Below are 18,185 nucleotides of genomic sequence, written 5' to 3' on the forward strand. Positions count from 1 at the left end.
TGGCCCAGCAGCCCTTTGCCTCCAGGCAGCGTGAAAAACCAGAGGCCATCAGGTACGAGTGAAAAAATTATAAGTTTCCTCAGTGTCAGCACAGGCCAATTCTGGTTTTAAACATGAAATATGGCAGCTAATTAATCTAGATCACAGCTTAATCGCCTGTAGTGGGTTTAAAAAAAAAACATTTTTGTGTGAACTGAGCACTCATGAAAGTGTGAGGCTGATATTACTGCACCAACTGAAGCACTGCTCAGGTAAGCTGCCTCGTGCTGGCTCTGCTCATGCTGCTCTGCTCATGCTACTCTGCCGTGGCTGGCACGAGCTGCTGCTGTCCCCTCTGGATCTGGCCCTGTGTCTGTGTGCATCCCCACAAACCCAGTGTGCTGCACTCTTCCCTAACTGTGTTCAGACTTGGAGTAGCAGAGCAGCAGCTTTGCAGTTTCCCCAAGGACAATATCAGGAATGCCTCTTCCTAGGACTGGGCCGTGGCATGCTGCCTGCTGTATGAGAGAGAGAGATGGAGGTGTGCTGAGAGGTGGCACTGCCCTGAGGCCTGGCGTGAGTCTGGAAAGCAGTGAGGAGGCACTAAAAATCAGATCAGAAAGCCAAGTGAGTAAAGGCTTAGCTAGTTCTCTTCTTCCCCCAGTCCAGCTGCAAGCCAGGACTGGGAAAAGAAAAGTGATCTGCCCAATCTTATTGACTGTGAGTGCATTTATGTTTTTGTAAGATTTTTGAAATCACAGTGTGAGTCCTTCATTGTGCATCTCACCCATCATTAGTGAGCTGCTCTCTGTCAGTGCTTCTAGTAGTGCGGGTCTTGTAGTGTTGTGGGTGCTTGCTGTGAGGCAGCATCAACCAGTCCATTGTGAAGTGAGGGATGGCATGGAGGAAGGCAGGTGCATGTTGGAAAGGTGCTCAAAACAGATGGACCAGGCTGGCAATGTGTTGCATGTGATGGATCACAAAAGGGCTAGCACGATCTGAGGAGGGGCTGTCTATTAAATCTTGTGGAATGGCAGTGCACTGCAGTATTGGTTATTGGGTGGATGCTTGAGTTCTGATTAACTTTCAACTCAGAAATTTACATTATTACTTATTTTCTGTTACAGTCTCAACAAGACATAGTGGTCCTTTCAGTTCTTGGGCCTGGGCTGTAAGCATTAGGTCTCAGAGACAGATGAGTGGAACAGTCCCTTACTGTACGCGCTATTTTGAGTAGCAGTTTAAGTTCTTGTGGTTGAAAAGTGCTACAGCTTGCTTCTAACTCTCACTGTAAATCATCTTTTTTTTTTTTTAAATGACCTAAGTAATTTTTAGGAAGTCTTCAATTTTGTGAGGTAATAACAGTATCCTAGGTGAAATAAAATACAAAGCCAAAAGCTTTAAGCAAAATAGGTTGTTAATAAAACAGGATAGTGCAGTTTTATATCTCTAACCTTCAGCCATTATACTGACCTGTGTAGGAGCTTATAGTTGGTGCTTAATTTGAATAAAAACATTATTTTTTATTCTGTCATGTAGATGTATTGAGAAGATGGAGCAATCATATTTACTGGGGGGCAGTGAGGCCAGAGGGCAATGGAGATCTGAACAGCATGGCTTGCACTCGTTCAGAGTTATGACCATCAAAGCTGGGGAACAGACACATGATTTTCAATCTAAAAACACAGCATTGATAAGTTGAATTTTGTTGTGTAATATGTGATGTGCAAAGGCACTGTGTCTGTGAAGCAATTTTGGAAAAAAAAAAAAAAAAAAAAAGTGAAATACTTGTGACAAGGTAAAAACTCAGGGAAATGACAGAGTTCACAGCTCTGTAGGATGGGTTGTCCTTTTTAAAAAAAAAAAAAAAAAAAAAAGAGTTGCACACATCAAAAGGCACTTTAGAATGATTTGAGATACACATATGACTGCTGGGTCAGAAACAAGGAGATTCTGATTTGTCGTCTTCAATTTACCTTTGCTCTTGTGCAGCATTTATCCCCACAGCCTCTCAAATCTAGCTGTTTAGTCTGAGGAAGAATAACACGTACGTGAAATTTCTGAATACCTGTGATACATTCTCACAAAACAGGACTTTGAGTACCCTGTGGGCACACAATTAACTGTTTCATTTTAATTCAGCCCAGTGGGAAGGGGTCAGGGTCTCTCTTTCTTTTTGAAATTGCTTTGTAAAGAAGATGGTTATTAAGCATCAACTGAGCGTCTGCTATTGAGATGCACCGAATAATCACCCGATCCTATTCTGGATTAGAAGAATAGAGGGAAATCGGACAGGTCTAGGCACCAATTATTAGCTTTACTGCAGCCTGGCAATGTATGGACTAGGCAGGATTTATATGGCTCTCCCAGTTTTAATTTCCATGATTCTCCACAAGGCACCCAGCAATCTTGGAGGGAAAAGAGTGGAGCTGCCATCTCCTTGTTATCTGTCCTTATGTTGAAATTCCTTCCTTTTTGTTTGCCTTCGTCTGCGATTTTGGGACGTGGAAAAAAGCGAGCATCCCTGAAGATGGCAGCACAGACTCCCCAAACCTAGCTGCCCTGCTCACAGAGTGCAGAGTTGATACTTTCTGGCCTGAAAGATAGGGTCCCTTCCCTGTTTACTTCCTTTTACAGGCACTCAGGAGGATGTTTCTGCTCTTGAGAGCTACATTTTGCTATCTGGTTCGTGTTCCCAGCAGGTGGGAATTCTCTCTAGGGTGCTTTTTTTTTTTTTTTTTTTTTTTTTTTTTCCTCCTTCTCCTCAAGGAAAGAGTAAAACTTTAACTTGAGGAAATTGATTTTTTTTTCTAGCTGTGCTGAAATGAGTTGTCCTTGCATAGTTTTCATTTCTCAGTGAAAATGATTTTTTTCTTAAGATAAATGGAAATAAATGTAAGCAAACATTTCACAAAGGAACAAAAAAAATCCTGAAAACTCTTTAGATGTACTTTTAGCATGAGTTTTGGAGCAAATTTTAAAGGTTTTGTGATGAGTGGTGATTATTATTGTTGGTTTTTAATAAAAAGCTATTTCATTTTCTGTGGTATTCTGTCCCTACCAATAAATTAAATATACCTTGTGCTCTTGGAAGCATGCAAAGTAACTCTTCTGATTCTGCTGTTCTCCTAACTTCTGTTTCGTAATGAAGTTGAATGCTATAAATCTGGGATGAGGATCAAAGCTCAGTTCCCAGGTCTTCTATAAGTTCCTTAGGTGATCTGAGCAAAGACTCAAGTCTCTGATTCTCTCCCCTACTGGTAAATTGTGGATTGAAATATCTCCTTTCTTTAATCTCTCTCTGGAATCCAAGTTCTTATGAGAAGGTACTTTAATGAGACAAACACTTTGGGTCTATGAAATACTTTTTAAATGACAGTAATGCATTTAATAATAAAGCCAGCCCTATCACAGTCACACAAATCAGATTGTTCCCTACTTTTGCTTTAGTGGAAAGAAATTCTTGGAGACGGGTGCTGCATAACAAGTCCTTTAATTTCAATCTCTATAGTCTAGATGAAATCTTAAGTGCAGCGCAAGTGTACCTGTTCTACCTTGACATAGGTCAGAGAAAGATGGGAACGTTCCTGCTCATTTGCAGCTGAATGGCAAGGAAGCCTTTACCTCTTTACAAGTAGGCTCCTGTATTTGTACGTATATAAACATATACTGCGTGTGCGGTCCTGTTTTCACACTCAGATATGGAGATAAGCACATTCTGCAGTTCTGGAAAATATCCTCCTTTGAGAGCAGGTCCCTGTGTATTGCACTCATGCGTAAGCATGAATTTCAGAGACCTTTTTGCCCTGGCAGCATCTATATTGTGTTGTCCATGCCCTGCATCTATTCATACTCTGTTCCAAAGACAAAGGACACAATGTTTTTCTTGCTTCTCCTGCTTACCTGTTGAAGGTCTCCTTTTGACGCAGATCTGCTGCAAACTGATCCAGATTGCCTTTGATTTACAGTTATAAGAACGTGTTTTTTGTTTTCCTTTTCTACCGTCTTTTGGAGTCTAAAGAGTTTTGGTGGTGTTTTTTTTTTTTTTTTTTTCTTACCCCATCTCCCAGTTTTTCCTACCTTTCTGGCTCTTTACTGAAACCCAGGGCTCACCAGGACTTTGTTACGTGCCTTTTTTCTCTGCTTGAAGGTTCATTTCTGCCCTCCACTCAGCCAGGCCTCTCCCTTGGTCTGCCACAGACTGGACAAGTTGAGGCTTTTGAATTCTACCAGTGTGAATGCTATGTGTCTCTGCTATTCTTGGGAGCCTGTAACTTGAAGAAAGGCAGTAGTGATGAGTTAATTACTTCCCTGATCAGTAACTGGGGCAAAGCTATGACTCAAGTTTATCTCCTGCCACCACCACCAGCAGCACCTAAGTTGGTTGTGACAGGATGTCATTCAACAGCCTTTACTCAGTCCTAGAAAGATGGGACGAAACACTCTAAGAAAATCTCTTAGAGGGAGGTGCGTGTAGAAAATACCTCAAAGCTCCTGAGCCCGGCCTGTTGGTAGCTCTTCTTCCCTTTCTTTATTTTTCACTGAGCAAGTTTATGAAAATGAACAAAAGTTTCAGGTAGGATGTGAAGCGGAGTCTCGGATATCTTTCTCACAGTGGAACAGAACAGTTGATTCTGGGATTTTTTCAAGTTTCAGCCAGATCTATGTTTGAAAGATGTATCTAGTATTTGGAAAATGCCAGAAAGCAAAAGCAAGCTTTATTGAAAGAAGAGCAACAAAGATGGACAAGGAAGGAAGCTGTTAGTCTTGCATGATGGAAGGCCTCTTTATACACAGACTGTGGTTTTGTTTCATGGGAGGAAAGAAAATTCAGCCCTTGGGGTACAGCAGTTGTCACCCAGCCCTGAGAGTATTGATGTACCTATCGTACTTCAGCTAAGGAGGGTAAATCAACAAGCACAAAAACCCTAAGCTTCATCCTAGATCTGCTAAGCCATGGGACAGTTTGCTGCCATGGTATCGTATATGAGGTAACTCTTTCCCACCTGAGGAATTTTCCCCTTTCTCCCAGCTGGGTGCTTATGCTGCCAAGTACATTCCTGGAAGAACTCTGCCTGTGACACAGCAGATCAGTGGGCAGAGACACAAGTCCCCTCTCCTCCCAGAGATCGATGTGGTGTTGGAATGTGGTGCTGAGACTGGCATTGCCTGCTCCTTTCAGGTCTGGCATTGATTAGCTGCAGCCTGTGGATAGAAATGGAGCAGTGATGCTCTGCAACCTTGATAACCCATCCTCAGGAGCCTGCCAGTGTCAAGGGGCTCCTTCCTGCCACCATAGCCAATAGAGCCATTTCATTAGGCTGTAAAGGTTAATTGCATTGGAAACTGGCATCGTCCTCAGCACATGAACATTATAAAACTCCACAGCAGTGTGAGGCCTGAAGCTGTCTCAGGGAGAGCAGAGCCTATCTGAACTCTGAGAAACTGTTCTGCGCTAATAGTGTGGCAGAGCTCAAGATCTTGGAAAATTGTTGCTATTGGGGTTTTCTCTGCTGCAGGAGGACACTGGTATCCTGCCCAGCTCTAGGAGCTGTCACCTGTCCAAAAACCACAAGGAAGGCTCACTTTTTTCAAGGCTGGTCCTCTGAAAGTTCAGGTGGTCCGTTCCAGTGCGTTGTTAGGCTAGTGTATATGTTAGCTAGTCAGAGAAATGTATTTTGTGTTTCATGTATTTCTGTCAATATTTTAAGGGGAATTTCTGCTGTGTATGCAGAATATCACAATTCAATTAGCTAGGTAGGATTTCAGAAATGAAAAAAATCTTCAGCATATGAGAACTTTCAAGAATCTTAGAAGCATCTTTTCCTCATAACTCAAGAGGAATTTCTATTTTTGATAGGATTGTTGTTAAGACACAGGTTTCCTGCTACCTTAGCGTGTTTGCTCATCCTTTTCTTAGAAGCAGCATCTTAGAAAGTGAGTAGCTACAAAGACTGATGCTGGATCCTAAGATGTGACTTCGTAGTGTGTGAAATATTTTGAGGTGCTTTTATTGAAACTATTGGAGAAGAGCAAAAAATTGCTTCCTGGTTTGACACAGAACACTTTGTAAAAACAGTTTGCTTTTCTTCTCTGTCTGTTGGTGGCCAAACAACCGCTGCGCTGTTAAATCACCAATTTCAGCTTCTTTTATAAACCCTTTCTTCTGCCTTCCCTTCGAAGCCACCATCTGTGGGCAATCTTGCCCAACAATTTTTTATTTTATGTTATCTTGCTCTTCCTTTTCTGGCCTCCACATTTCAATTCCCAGAGTTGGCTTCAGAGAGCTAAACGTGATGCCGCACATGAGACTTTCTACTGCTAACCAGAGATACATGAGAACAGGAGGATGTGAAGAAACTGGGTGTGCACAGTTACTGCTGTAAGGGGAGCTCCTTGCCATACAGTGACTCTCAGCAGGCGGCTGCTGTGGCATCCCGTTTACATGCACCAACCAGCATGGCAGTGCCTCACATCTTGTACGTGATTGCAGGCAGCTGCATTGAAGTTGGAAGTCTGATTGAACCTGAGTGGGTGATGACTCACCCACTGACTATAGATTTATGGCAAAGGTCTAAAAAGATCTGCATGTTTTCATTGTGTCTGATTCCTAGCACATACCAGGGCATCATAGTTCGCATGTCCTCTGCCCACTGTGCAGGAACCTTCTGTTGCATCTTGACAGTAAGTGAAAGAAAGGACTTAAAGGTCTGCAGGAGGAAAAAAAAAATGGAGGAAGTGGGAGGGAACGTCTTGGGTTCAGGAGAGCTGCTTAGTGTTTTGAGATGTTCTTCCAGAGTGCACTGGGTTCCCACTGGGAAGGGCGCAGTGAAGAGCTTTCTCTTTAATACAGTGTGCATTTTATCTCCGCAGACTTCTTGCAGACTTAGTTTAAAGATCTTAGCTCAATACCATTAGTGTATCTCTGCTGAAGGCCCTTTATAAAATTGATTAGAAAGTGGGCTTTTGCATGTGTGTGTGTGGGCTCTAATCTGATTTGAGTCCGAGATGGTATCTTTAATTCAGTGCATCGCGGCAACTAACTCACGAACTTCACCGAGAGTCAGGGCCCCTAATTTGGTTTGAGAATACATTAGCAAAACGAGCTCAGAAGACCCATTTTCAGGGAGAGGGGGAGGGGATGTTTTTGGGGGGGGGCTTGAGGGAGGATGGGAGGAATTGACTTGACAGAGAAGAGTCGTGGATTTAAACAAGATCCTGGGCACGATATTCCTGCAGTGGTTCCCAGGAAGTGAAGAAGAGAGAGTGCAATTGATTGATTTCTGTCTTGCACAAACTGGAGAGAGCAAAGTGAACCTCAAAGCAGACTAAACCCTTTCTTCCCACGCAAGCAGAGAACCCAGAGTGCTGACTAGCCAGCAGTGTTCCTTCCCATTCTGTTCCTACCTGCTGCTGTGTGCGCTGATGTCTGAAGCTAACATTGCAGTTAGTGTTTCTATTCTGGTAGATGATCCACGCTATCAAAACTTTTCTAGACTGATCTGACAAAGAAGAGCATTAAACTACATCTCTCTTCTCTCTTCACTTCCTGAAATGGAGAAAAAATATATAAATGTTAGAAATAAGTAGACTGTCATACCTGATGTTTGCAGTGGGACATTGAAAGCAGTGTTTTGCTGCAGGTAATGAGAAAAAGTTTTTGCTCATCATATCCTTTGTTCCTGTAAGATGTGTTGGGAGGTTGTGTAGCATTCTGTATCATCCAGAAGTTCTGAGGAAACTGAAATTCTCAAGATTCTGTCCTGCACCCTTTATGTAAAGGATTATTTTCATTTAAGAAATTGCTGAAGTTAATGGGGAAATAACAGACTCTGCTGATGATATAGAAATACTCATGATAGAAGTAAATATTTAATTTGAAAATGTAATTAGTAAGTTGTTAGAAAATGTTTGCTGTGGTAATTCAATTGTTTGGCTGAGGTCTTTCACATACAGATGCCTAAGTTCTGCTTCCTTCAGTAGCAGCAGTGTATTCCCTATGTAACTGGGCAGTATTCTTCTTACTGGGAGTTTAGGGCTTGCAGCCTAAATTTTGTGTGTTGTTACAATTTCGTTTACTGCAAGGGAAGGTTTATTCTGGTTTATTCCCAGTGTGACTGTTAATACTGAGTCTGAGTTAAATTTTCAAATGAAGCTCCTACATTTTGTTTGCAAAGCACTTAAAAGATACGTGTGTAATTGTGTGAATAAGGCACTCATGGACACAAATGGCTAATATAATTTTGTCTACAAGTTAGTTAATGAAGTTGCTGAGCCATTGTTTTTGCAGTAAAAGTGCGAGTTATTTAGTCATAGTTCAGTATTTGTGTTTGTGGGTAAGAATATCTCTGTGCGGTGCCACATCATGGTTGTTTTATGCAAACATTAAATCTCGGGACTTGAGTATATTGCAGAGTGTTTGGTATGGTATTCCTTTCTGATGTGTATTTAATCATATTGCATGTACATTGCATGCATTGTATAATGCAATGTTTCCATTCCATTGCTTGAGAATAAGATAAATCAAGACCACAGCTGCACAGAGGGCAAACCATATTCACACAACATTCGCACAAGATCCAGACCCCATCCTTACAGGCAGTATGTCTGGAATGGGGAGCTGACTGCTTTCAGAAATGAAGAGTCACAAAGAACAAATCCCTCAGAACTGAAAAGCTTTGGCAGTAGGTCTTACTATTGTCACTTGGATATACAGCTGGCTATATGATGATTTGACTGTGTAGACTCAGCTGCCTTCCAATAATTGTTTTTGTTATAACTCACGCAGAGCAGGTTGCACTGCCCATACGCTTAGTTGAGTTTCCCATTTCCACCTTCTCTGATGATCTGCTGAGGTCAGCAATTTTACTGCAGTAGCTTGCTCTGATGAACTTTTTCTACACCAGCCTCTCAATCCAGACAACACTGCAGTGCAGAGAAATAATCCAATTTTACTTGATTATTAATAATTACTCTCAGCTGCTACTTTTTCAGTTGATTGATTAGAATAAACAGTGCTCTGACAGTATACACTAGAATCCATAACCCCCTTCTCCCTCTGCTGCTGCTCCAGACTTGACTTTTCCAAGCGCTATGTGAAGTGGAAGGTTGCAAAGCAGAGTGCTTTTTGTATGTACTTTGTTGCTAGAAGGCAAGACAATGTTTTTTAACTAGTTTTGACCAATATTAATCTGTCTGGACTGAAAGAAGTTCACAAGGTTTGGGTGATATGTCTGGTTTACAAGTCAGTGCTTTTGCAAAACAACTAAGTTTTCCATGTTAGAGTTGAAGGTGGGCAGTACAACTTGATTCTGTGTTTTAGTCTTCCAAAATGAGTATAGGTTTGCAGGAAGCATGCTTCGTATTTACAACCTTGTCCCAAGTCCGACTGGTTGTGGATTCTTCCAGCAGGGTTATAGGCCATGAGTCACCTTAGAGGGATCTTGTGTTGTTGTTGTGTGAGATTTTTGCTGTACCAAATCTGACAGTTTCCTTTTAGTATTTGGAATGTCCATATCAAAAGACTTGCTCTCAACCACTCATGGTTTGAAAATCCATCCAGCAGTTCTGCTGGGACAGAGAAACTTTAAAGAGTTTACAGATTTGTCAGGAACTTAAACAGCTAAATTATCGACAGAAAATGTAGAAAAACGAACACTGATATTCACATTAAGTTCTTTACAGAGAGTGGTGAGGTGCTGGAACAGGCTGCCCAGAGAGGTTGTGGATGCCCTGTCCCTGGAGTTGTTCAAGGCCAGATTGGATGGGGCCCTGGGCAGCCTGGTCTAGTATTAAATGGGGATGTTGGTGGCCCTGCATGTGGCAGGGGGTTGGAGATTCACGATCCTTGAGGTCCCTTCCAACCCTGGCCGTTCTGTGATTCTGTGATGTTTGCATTGGCTTTGTACACAGTCAGGAATAGCCTCTCTTAGCACTGCAATCCAGTTTATGTGGCTCCTTTGCTGATCCAGCCTATTCTGTACCAGGTTGCTGTTAATGCCAAGTAGCACTGCAACTGGTACCTCAGTGCACCAGAACAGGTGGTTCAGGTGTATCTGGGATCAGCAGTGCTTTTCCTACTAAGTAGCTGCTGTTAACTCCGTGGACTGGAATTCTCTCTGGAGATGGTTTTGCTACTTGTAGCTGTTTGATTTGTAGCTTGGATTCCTTCAATTCATCTTGTTCTTAGAATGATGTTCTTTGTTGGGTGGTGAAGTAGAAAGTTAGAAAATTGCTTCAACACAGACCTCTTCTTTGCACACAGAATAATTGTCAGAGGTTCCTAGAGCTTGGGCTGTTTATTTGCTAACTATGAGTTTCTGTTAGATAGATCTCTGACAGACCTTTGAAGGGAGCCTGTTGTTGCTCTCTGGAGTGAATTGCATGGGGTGGACAAGCCTGTTACAGCTGACAGCAGTGTGGTTTTTAAGGGATGCTTAGATCAGTCTCCTGCTCAGCACAGCACCAGATGGTAGAGGTGTGTGGACAGATTCACTATGCACCATGGTTTAGGAACAGGATCTTGGTTATCAAACACACTTTTATTTCAAATAAGCAAAACAACTTTCCCAACAGAGAGAAGCGAGGAATATTTGAAGTAAAAGTGTTCTTGTAGAAGTTGTGGTTTTACATTAGAAGTCCAGAAGTTCAATGGAGGGCGTGGGATAGCTGCAGTGTTCAACATTCAGGTAACTCTTCTGATCCTGAAGTTCAACTCCTGTTCAGATCAACCAAAAAACCTATTTAATTTCAGTGGCAGTTGGATCAAGACTTAGAGAGATAGGATCTTATTCCAACCACCTGTCATTTATTTTGACTGTCACTACAAAATGCTGGATAGGATTCAGATAGCAGATAGGATATTTATACTAATTTCAACAATTTTTCCTCAGTGGGTTGTAAAGTGAAGTACTTGTGCTGGTGCTAAGCAGCAGCATTCCTCATGAGTGAATGAGAAAGAAGTTTCATTCATGCTCTCATCAAAGTGGATAAAATGTCCAGGTCAATTTTTGTAAGTTGATAGGGAGCCAGGATTTCTGAGTTTCTGATCACATGCCAGCAGTCATTTCATTGTGATGCAAAAAGAATGGGGTAAAGCTTAAAAGGCACCAAATGGAAAAGCAGAGTGGGATTTCTCCAGTCGCACTCAGCTTTCAAAACAGAGGGGTTGATTTTTGGCTGTGTGATGCTCCTTGACACATGGTTAATCCCTATCATGTAATAAGGCTGAGTAATAGAGAATGACTGTTTTACACGAGTTGATGTCACAGCTTCCGCCATAGTCTTGAATTCCAGAACTTTGAGTTCCAACTTCTTGGATCATTCAGATGTAGTTTATTTGCCAGTATTTGTTTCAGTAGGCTGCCTCACTGAAGAGGACAAGATAAGAAGTGTACCAAAACATCTCTATGTACATTTGAACATATGTGCTTCTGATTAAGTACAGAGAAAATAGACCTGCTCAGTGAAGAGCAAGCAGAGGGCTGCATGCAGGATGCAAGGAGTGCCAATCTTTTTTCATCCTAAATCTGGCTGCAACATGAAATTGTACGCTGAGTAGAAAATCTGTTGAAGTTTATTTTGAGAAAACTCACCACTTTTTTTTACAGTATGTTCTTCAAACAGTGCATGTTTGGCCAGTCAAAGAACACAAGGCAGTGCACAAAGGAGTAAACAAAGTTCTAGGAACAAAGCAAAACTAAGCATCTTACTTTGTTTATGCTTGTTTTGGAAATCTTACAGTACAAAACAAAATGGGACATTTTTCTGTAAGAAAATAGAAAATCTTTTTTTTAACACAGTAAGTTCTTGATGAAAAACTTCTAGCAAAGTTTAGCTGTGCAGGAAAACATAAAAATGGGTTGTATGGTGGTGTGGTCAGGAGACGATTGGTGTGTGAAATAGCACCCAGGGAGCTGGAGATAGGATTAGGCAGTATTAGAGATAAGGTTATTGTGTAGACTGTGTCACAGGGGATTCGGTATAAAGGGCAGTCAGATGCAAGAGGAGGTCAGAATTGATCTGTATAATACAGATTTGTGAATCCAATTCTTCTCTGGCTAGCTTGCATGCAAGAAAACTGTAACTACTTCTTACACAAGCTAAGCTCTGGGCTACAGTGCTGAAGAAGGATGTTCAAATTCTGCTGCTAATCATAGAATCATTGAGGTTGGAAAAGATCTCTAAGATCATCTAGTCCAACTGTCCACCTACCACTGATATTGCCCACTAAACTGTTCCTTAGTACCACATCTACACGTGTCATGTGCACCTCTAAGAACAGTGACTCAGCCACCTCCTTGGGCAGCCCTGCTTGTTCCATTGCCTAGCTACTCCTTCTGGGAAGCTTTTCCTTGTATCCAACCTGAACATCTGCTGGCACTACTTGAGGTCATTCCCTCTTTTCTTATTGCTGTTATCTGGGAGAAGAAGCTGACCCCCACCTCACCACAATCTCTTTTCAGGGAGCTGTAGAAAGCTATAATGTCTCCCCTGAGCCTCCTCTTTTCGAAACTAAACAGTCCCAGATCCCTAAGTTGTTCCTCATAAGACTTGTGCTCCAGTTCCCTCACCAGCTTCCTTGCCCTTTCCTGGACACGCTCCAGGGCCTCGACGTCTTGTAGAGAGGGACCCAAAATTGTATTCAACAGAGTTGAGTACAGGGGACGATCACTTCCCTGCTCCTGCTGACTGCACTATTTCTGATACAAGCCAGGATGCCATTGACCATCTCGGCCACTGGGGCACACTGCTGGCTCCTGTTCAACAAAGCAACAACCAATATCCCCAGGTCCGTTTCCTCTGCACAGACTTCCAGCCACTCTGCCCCAAGTCTGGAGCATGGGGTTGTGACCGAAATGCAGGACCAGGCATTTGGTCTTGTTGAACTTCATCCCTTTGGCCTCATCCCAGTGATCCAGTCTGTTCAGATTCATCAGCAAGGCCTTCCTATCTTCAGGCAGATCGACACCTCCTTCCAGTGCAGAGTGCAAACTTGCTGAGGATGCACCCAATCCCCTTGTCCAGGTCAAGGATAAAGATATCAAGCAGGACAAGACCCTGTACTGCCCCCTGGGGAACACCAGTCATTATCAGTAGCTGGATTGAACTTCGTTTACCACCAGTTTCTGAGCCTAACCATCCAGCCAGTTCTTTATCCAGCAAAGACTGTAACTGGGCCATGGGCTGTCAACTTCTCCAGGAGAATAAGGCGGAAAATAAAGTCAAAGGCCTTGCTGAAGTCTGGGAAGACTACACCAACAGCCTTTCCCTCATCCTCAGGCCATCATTTGAGCATAGAAGCTCATCTGTACATTATCCTATTTAACACTCTCATGTATTTGCTCCATTCTTTCAAGCATAGTTGCTGATTAATGCTCTTGGTGTTCCTGAGAGGTTGTTCAGGACCATATCTGTGGTTTTCAGTTGGCGAAGCAGTGTCTTGGAGTTCTGCAGTGACTTGCTGAAGTCTACAAAATTAGTGTTGAGATTGGAATTAGAGTATGAGACTTTTTGGCTGCATTATGAGTACTCAGTACCTTATGCCTGACTGTTCTGTGTTGTAAGTAAAGAACCAGCAACTAGGAGCAATAACATACGTATGGGTCCTTGGGCTGTGTTTGAGGCATCGGTGCCTGCTGCTGAGTAGAAATGTAATCTAGATGCAAAAAAGATCAGCGACTCTACTTCTAGATAAGACTCTTCCAATAGATTGAGCTACAAAGCAGCATGTGAACAAGGAGATCCACTCAGACCTGGCCAGAGAGAGTTGGCTGGGGACATGCCTGGTTTGCCAAGGGCGGAGGGAGCTGGGTACACAAAGCAGATGAAGTGTGAGTGTGTGGAGTTATAGATTCTGTCCTTATGCATCACATTGATTTCATTCATTGTGTTATACTTAGCATTACGTTTATATAATGTCAGGATGTTATGTGAGTTTGTTTATTTTTAACTCATAGATGACTGGCAGTTTCAGTCTGGATGCTGTTCGGTAATAAAATGGAAGGCAGTCAAGTTCTGGTGAAAGATCATTGTCAAAGGATTTTTTGAAATAACAATAAATGCACTTTCTTGACTATGTACATTAGTTTGTCACCTGGGAGCTAAATCCAACACCTTCCTATATGCTGTACAATGGTTGCTGACAGGACTTAACACCTTGCATGCTGAATGGCTGGGTCAGCTTATGATACATGTTAAATTGCATTTAGAAATTTAGGGGGAAAAAAGCGATGGGCAAGGTGTGTTCTGCATCATACAGTAGGAGTCTGTTGCTGAAACAGCTAAAACAAGGCTACCTGGTGAAGCACATGATGTGAATAGAAGAGCTCAGGACTAAAAGCAGCCTTTTAACCAAACAGCTATGCCTGACCTCACTGCTGGTGGCCACTCACTGACTTGCTGTGCTGTGTTGCCCATTGCTGGTCGGCTTTGAGTGAAATCAGTTTGGGGATTTGGCAAAGTATTCCCTGGTATAAAAAGAATGCTGAATCAATAGAGACCAACACCTGCTAAAGATCCATATCTTATCAACAGAACTGGGTACCCTTTTCTTACTCTTTTTGGTACTTCCTGTTCTACTGGAGGAAACATCAAGGACTTACAGAGTTTCTTCCCTTCAGGTTTTCACACTGCATCCCTCATCCAGCTGAATGTGAGTGGGCCTAGGCTGCAGAACCTGCTTCAAAAATGGCCCTGTTTGCTCTGATGGGTTTGCAGTGCTTACTGCTGGCTCATCACCAGACATTGATTTCCATTTCCCATTGCTCTGAACTCTTGCATGGCTCACACACAGTGAGCTCAGTCTATCTGCTATGAACTGTCAGGGGATGTGGCTGGAGGGGATGTAGTTAGCTTCTGAGACCTCCCACCATCAAAATATTTGGCAAAGCTCTGTTGTAAATGGATTTCTGCTTCTACCTATTCCCCACCTCTTGTCCAGGTTTCTCACAGCTTCGATTCTGCATGCATCTGTTCCCCTCTCAGCCCAGTACTGCCCGTCCATCTCCTTCTCCATCTACGAGTCTAATGGAGGTTGGTAATCCCGTTAGGTGCTTGCAGCAGGCGCTGCCGAATTTGCTTGCAAACGCCTGTGCCAGGTCGAGTGTCATTGCCAGCAGCGCTCTTGGCGGGATGAAGGTTGCATTAGTGAACAGTAATTGAAATGCAAAATAACATTTTGATCGAGCGAGCAGGCTGTTTATTTATCAGATCAATAGCCAAAATGCCCCATCTGGAGAAGTCAGCGTGATAATAAGTGATAGCATTCCAAGGGCAAACGGAACAAGCACAGCAGGGAGGACGTGTGGGCAGGGTGGGCTGGGTCACCCCGGGCTGGGGGTTGCTGAAACTTGCTTATTTTTCCATCCGTTCCTTGAAGAGGGCAGCCCCCTCTGAGATGTGTCTGCAAAGGGCTCCAGACCTCTGGACAGAGAACAAAGAGTGCTCAAATACTAAAGGAGACAGAGCGCAGACATCTAAAATCATGCACGGGCTTTTTCCTCTTGTGCTCTGGTAGACACAGAGCCATGGTCACAGTGCAAGCTGCAGGTGGTGTAGCCCTGTTAGGCGGTGATTTTTTTTTTCTTTTTTTCTTCTTGTTTTTCTTAATTTATGTATTGTAATTTGATTTTTTTTTTTTGTATTTTTTTTTAAATCTTTTGCATTATTGCACTGTATTTCCTGTAAAGATCAGAACACTCACTGTGATTATCTGAAAATATGAGATCATAGTTTGGCTTCTGTAGTGAATCTACTGGAATGGTACCTAGGTGCATCCACATAATGAGGAAAGAAGGAATGTCTGAAATTAGGAATGGGGTTGTATATATTTGTGTGATAAATTTGTATGTATGTATAACTTGCATACACAGGTTCCCTATTGAATGAAGGCTATCTCAGAAAAGTAGTGTGTGAAAGTGCAGAAGCAGCTGTAAATCTTTGTAGGTGCCTTGCCGTCCATCTGCCTGTGTTATCGTGTGTGTCTTGGCTTCTGTTTGCCCATTAGTAAGGACGCTGTAAAGAATGGGACCGCGAGGTAAAACTGAGGTTGAAGATCTCACAGCTTGCTTTTTTTTTTTCTTTCACATTCCAAAATACGAACAAGGAAAAGTGAAAATTTCCTAGGATGAGGAGATTTATTCATCATAATAGAAAGGAACGCTTGATTATTTTTTTTAAACAACATTTAGTTGTACACTTGGTGTTGTTAATTTGTGAGGAAAATGTAGGGAATTTAAGTGCAGAATTTGTTTTGGGTGGATGTTTTTTTTGGTTTCAAGATAAAAGAATGTGCAGTATAAGCCAGAGTGATGGGGAAATGAAGCATGTCCTTGTTCCATTACACAAATTTTTGTCTGCAGAGGGGTTTGTTGCCTGTGGTGGTCTTCTCATCTCTTGTTATGGCAGGTAAGCAGGACATCATGGGGTCTAAGGGTCAAGCGAACTGGAAGGAAATGGGGACAGTCTGAACGATGGATGAATGAGGTGGATTTAAAACAAGTCATTAGGGCTCAAGGTTGGAATTTGGGTCAGCTACAACTAGCTACTTAAAGTGTTTGTCTGGAGAAGAGGAGGCTCAGAGGAGACCTTATTGCACTCTACAACTTCCTGAAAGGAGGTTGTGATGATGAGGGCCTCTTCTCCTAGGCAACAAACAGGATCTGAGGAAATGACCACAAGTTGTACCAGAGGAGGTTTAGGTTAGACGTAAGGAAGAACTTTTTCTCTCAGAGGGTGGTCAGGCACTGGAGTGGCTGCCCAGGGAGGTGGTGAAGTTGCCATCCCTGGCAGTGTTCAAGAGGCGTCTGGATGAGGAGCTGCAAGAGATGGTTTAGTGCTTGTGGTAGGTTGTGGGAGGACGGTTGGACTAGATGACCTTGCAGATCGTTTCCAACCTTGTGATTTTATGAGTCTACGATTGTAGAAAATATGCTGAATGCCTACCAGTGATGAGGTTTTAAAGACTCAGCAAAAGTGAACCTTGGGGGTATCTTAAATAGGTGGGTAGTGATAATCCTGTATGTTACAGTAGTTTAAGGTGTGCAGAAGCACCTCCCAAACCTGTGGTTTCTGTTAGCCACAGTGGGCTCTCCACTGTAATCCCTTTCTCTGTTCTGTGCCGCATCAAGGCTCCAGTTTGTAGCACGGGTCTCTTGCCTGCCCTTGGCCATGCACAGCTCTCTTCTCCTTCCCCACCACACTACCCACTCCCACTTCCACTCTTTTAATGGTTCTGGGACAGCTTCTCTGTGCCAGATTCAGTGTTTGCTCTCACACTGTTACCTTGCTTTGTTTCTATATTGTCTTAGTAATACTCCCAGAAAAAGCAGGGATTTAAAAAAGAAAAAAAAAAGTTCAAATTGAAAGCAGTAATTGTCCATTGTTATTTTACATGCTCTAATGTATGCAAAAGTAATTTTAATAAGTTTTTTCAGGATCCATCTAGTTTTGAGTAATGTTTCTAATGATGAGCTACTTAATTATAGATTTCTCCAAGAGCTACAGGTGGAACCTAGGCAAAGCCCATCTGTCCTCTCTGGACTGTCTTGGCAGGGATGGGAGAAAAAGGCAGAGTCCTGCTGCAGCTTTCAGTGTTGAGATGTAAGAAAAATTCAAAAAAAAAAAAGGCAATCACTCAAAGTCAGAGAACTCCTGAATGCCTCCGGACTGGAGAACATTCAAGTTCAGATTTTGTCTGAATAAACTTTGGATACCCTTTCAGTAAATTAATATTCGGAAGAAATATTAGTTTTTTCTTCATAATGTACTCTTTCTTCATATTTCCTTCCAGGATGACGTCCTTGATAGGTAGGTAGCTCCCATCTTAAATCCTTTCCTAAACACTTGCTGGAATTAAACAGTACTTCTGTGTCTTTATATTTTTTTTCTGCTATTTTACATCATGCATTGTAAGCAAGGCTGAAGAGAGGAGTGCCTTCAGTGGTTATCTTCAAATACAAGGAAGTGCAGGCTGAGGAATTTGCCCTGGTGGCAGTTTTCTGTCAGAAATGCTAAGATGGTAGCGAGTGGAAAAAAAAGGTCTGTGTGAGATGAGACGATGGATCAGGCCAGGATGCAAAAATGAATGTGACATGAATGACTCTTCTGGAGGTTTTGCTTTCCTTGCTCAGCTGAAAAGGTGAAAGCAAAATTCTGACGTATGAGTGTTTGAAGTGCTCTACTGAATATGTTGTTGTATGAGTATC

At 42.5% G+C, this 18,185-nt stretch overlaps 2 protein-coding genes across 3 annotated transcripts in view; one reads left to right on the forward strand and one right to left on the reverse strand.

The window, feature by feature from the left end:
* ESRRB (estrogen related receptor beta) overlaps window positions 1-18,185 on the forward strand; it is a 122,742-nt gene that overhangs the window by 58,405 nt on the left and 46,152 nt on the right. The window lies entirely within an intron of this gene.
* ANGEL1 (angel homolog 1) overlaps window positions 10,487-18,185 on the reverse strand; it is a 187,625-nt gene continuing 179,926 nt past the window's right edge. The window contains exon 12 of the transcript XR_008209613.1: window positions 10,487-10,696. The gene's annotated coding sequence lies outside the window, so the exon portion shown is untranslated. The remainder of the gene's footprint in view (window positions 10,697-18,185) is intronic.

The sequence above is a fragment of the Tympanuchus pallidicinctus genome, unplaced genomic scaffold (genome assembly GCF_026119805.1).
Source record: "Tympanuchus pallidicinctus isolate F22 unplaced genomic scaffold, pur_lepc_1.0 scaffold3, whole genome shotgun sequence".
NCBI lineage: Eukaryota > Metazoa > Chordata > Aves > Galliformes > Phasianidae > Tympanuchus > Tympanuchus pallidicinctus.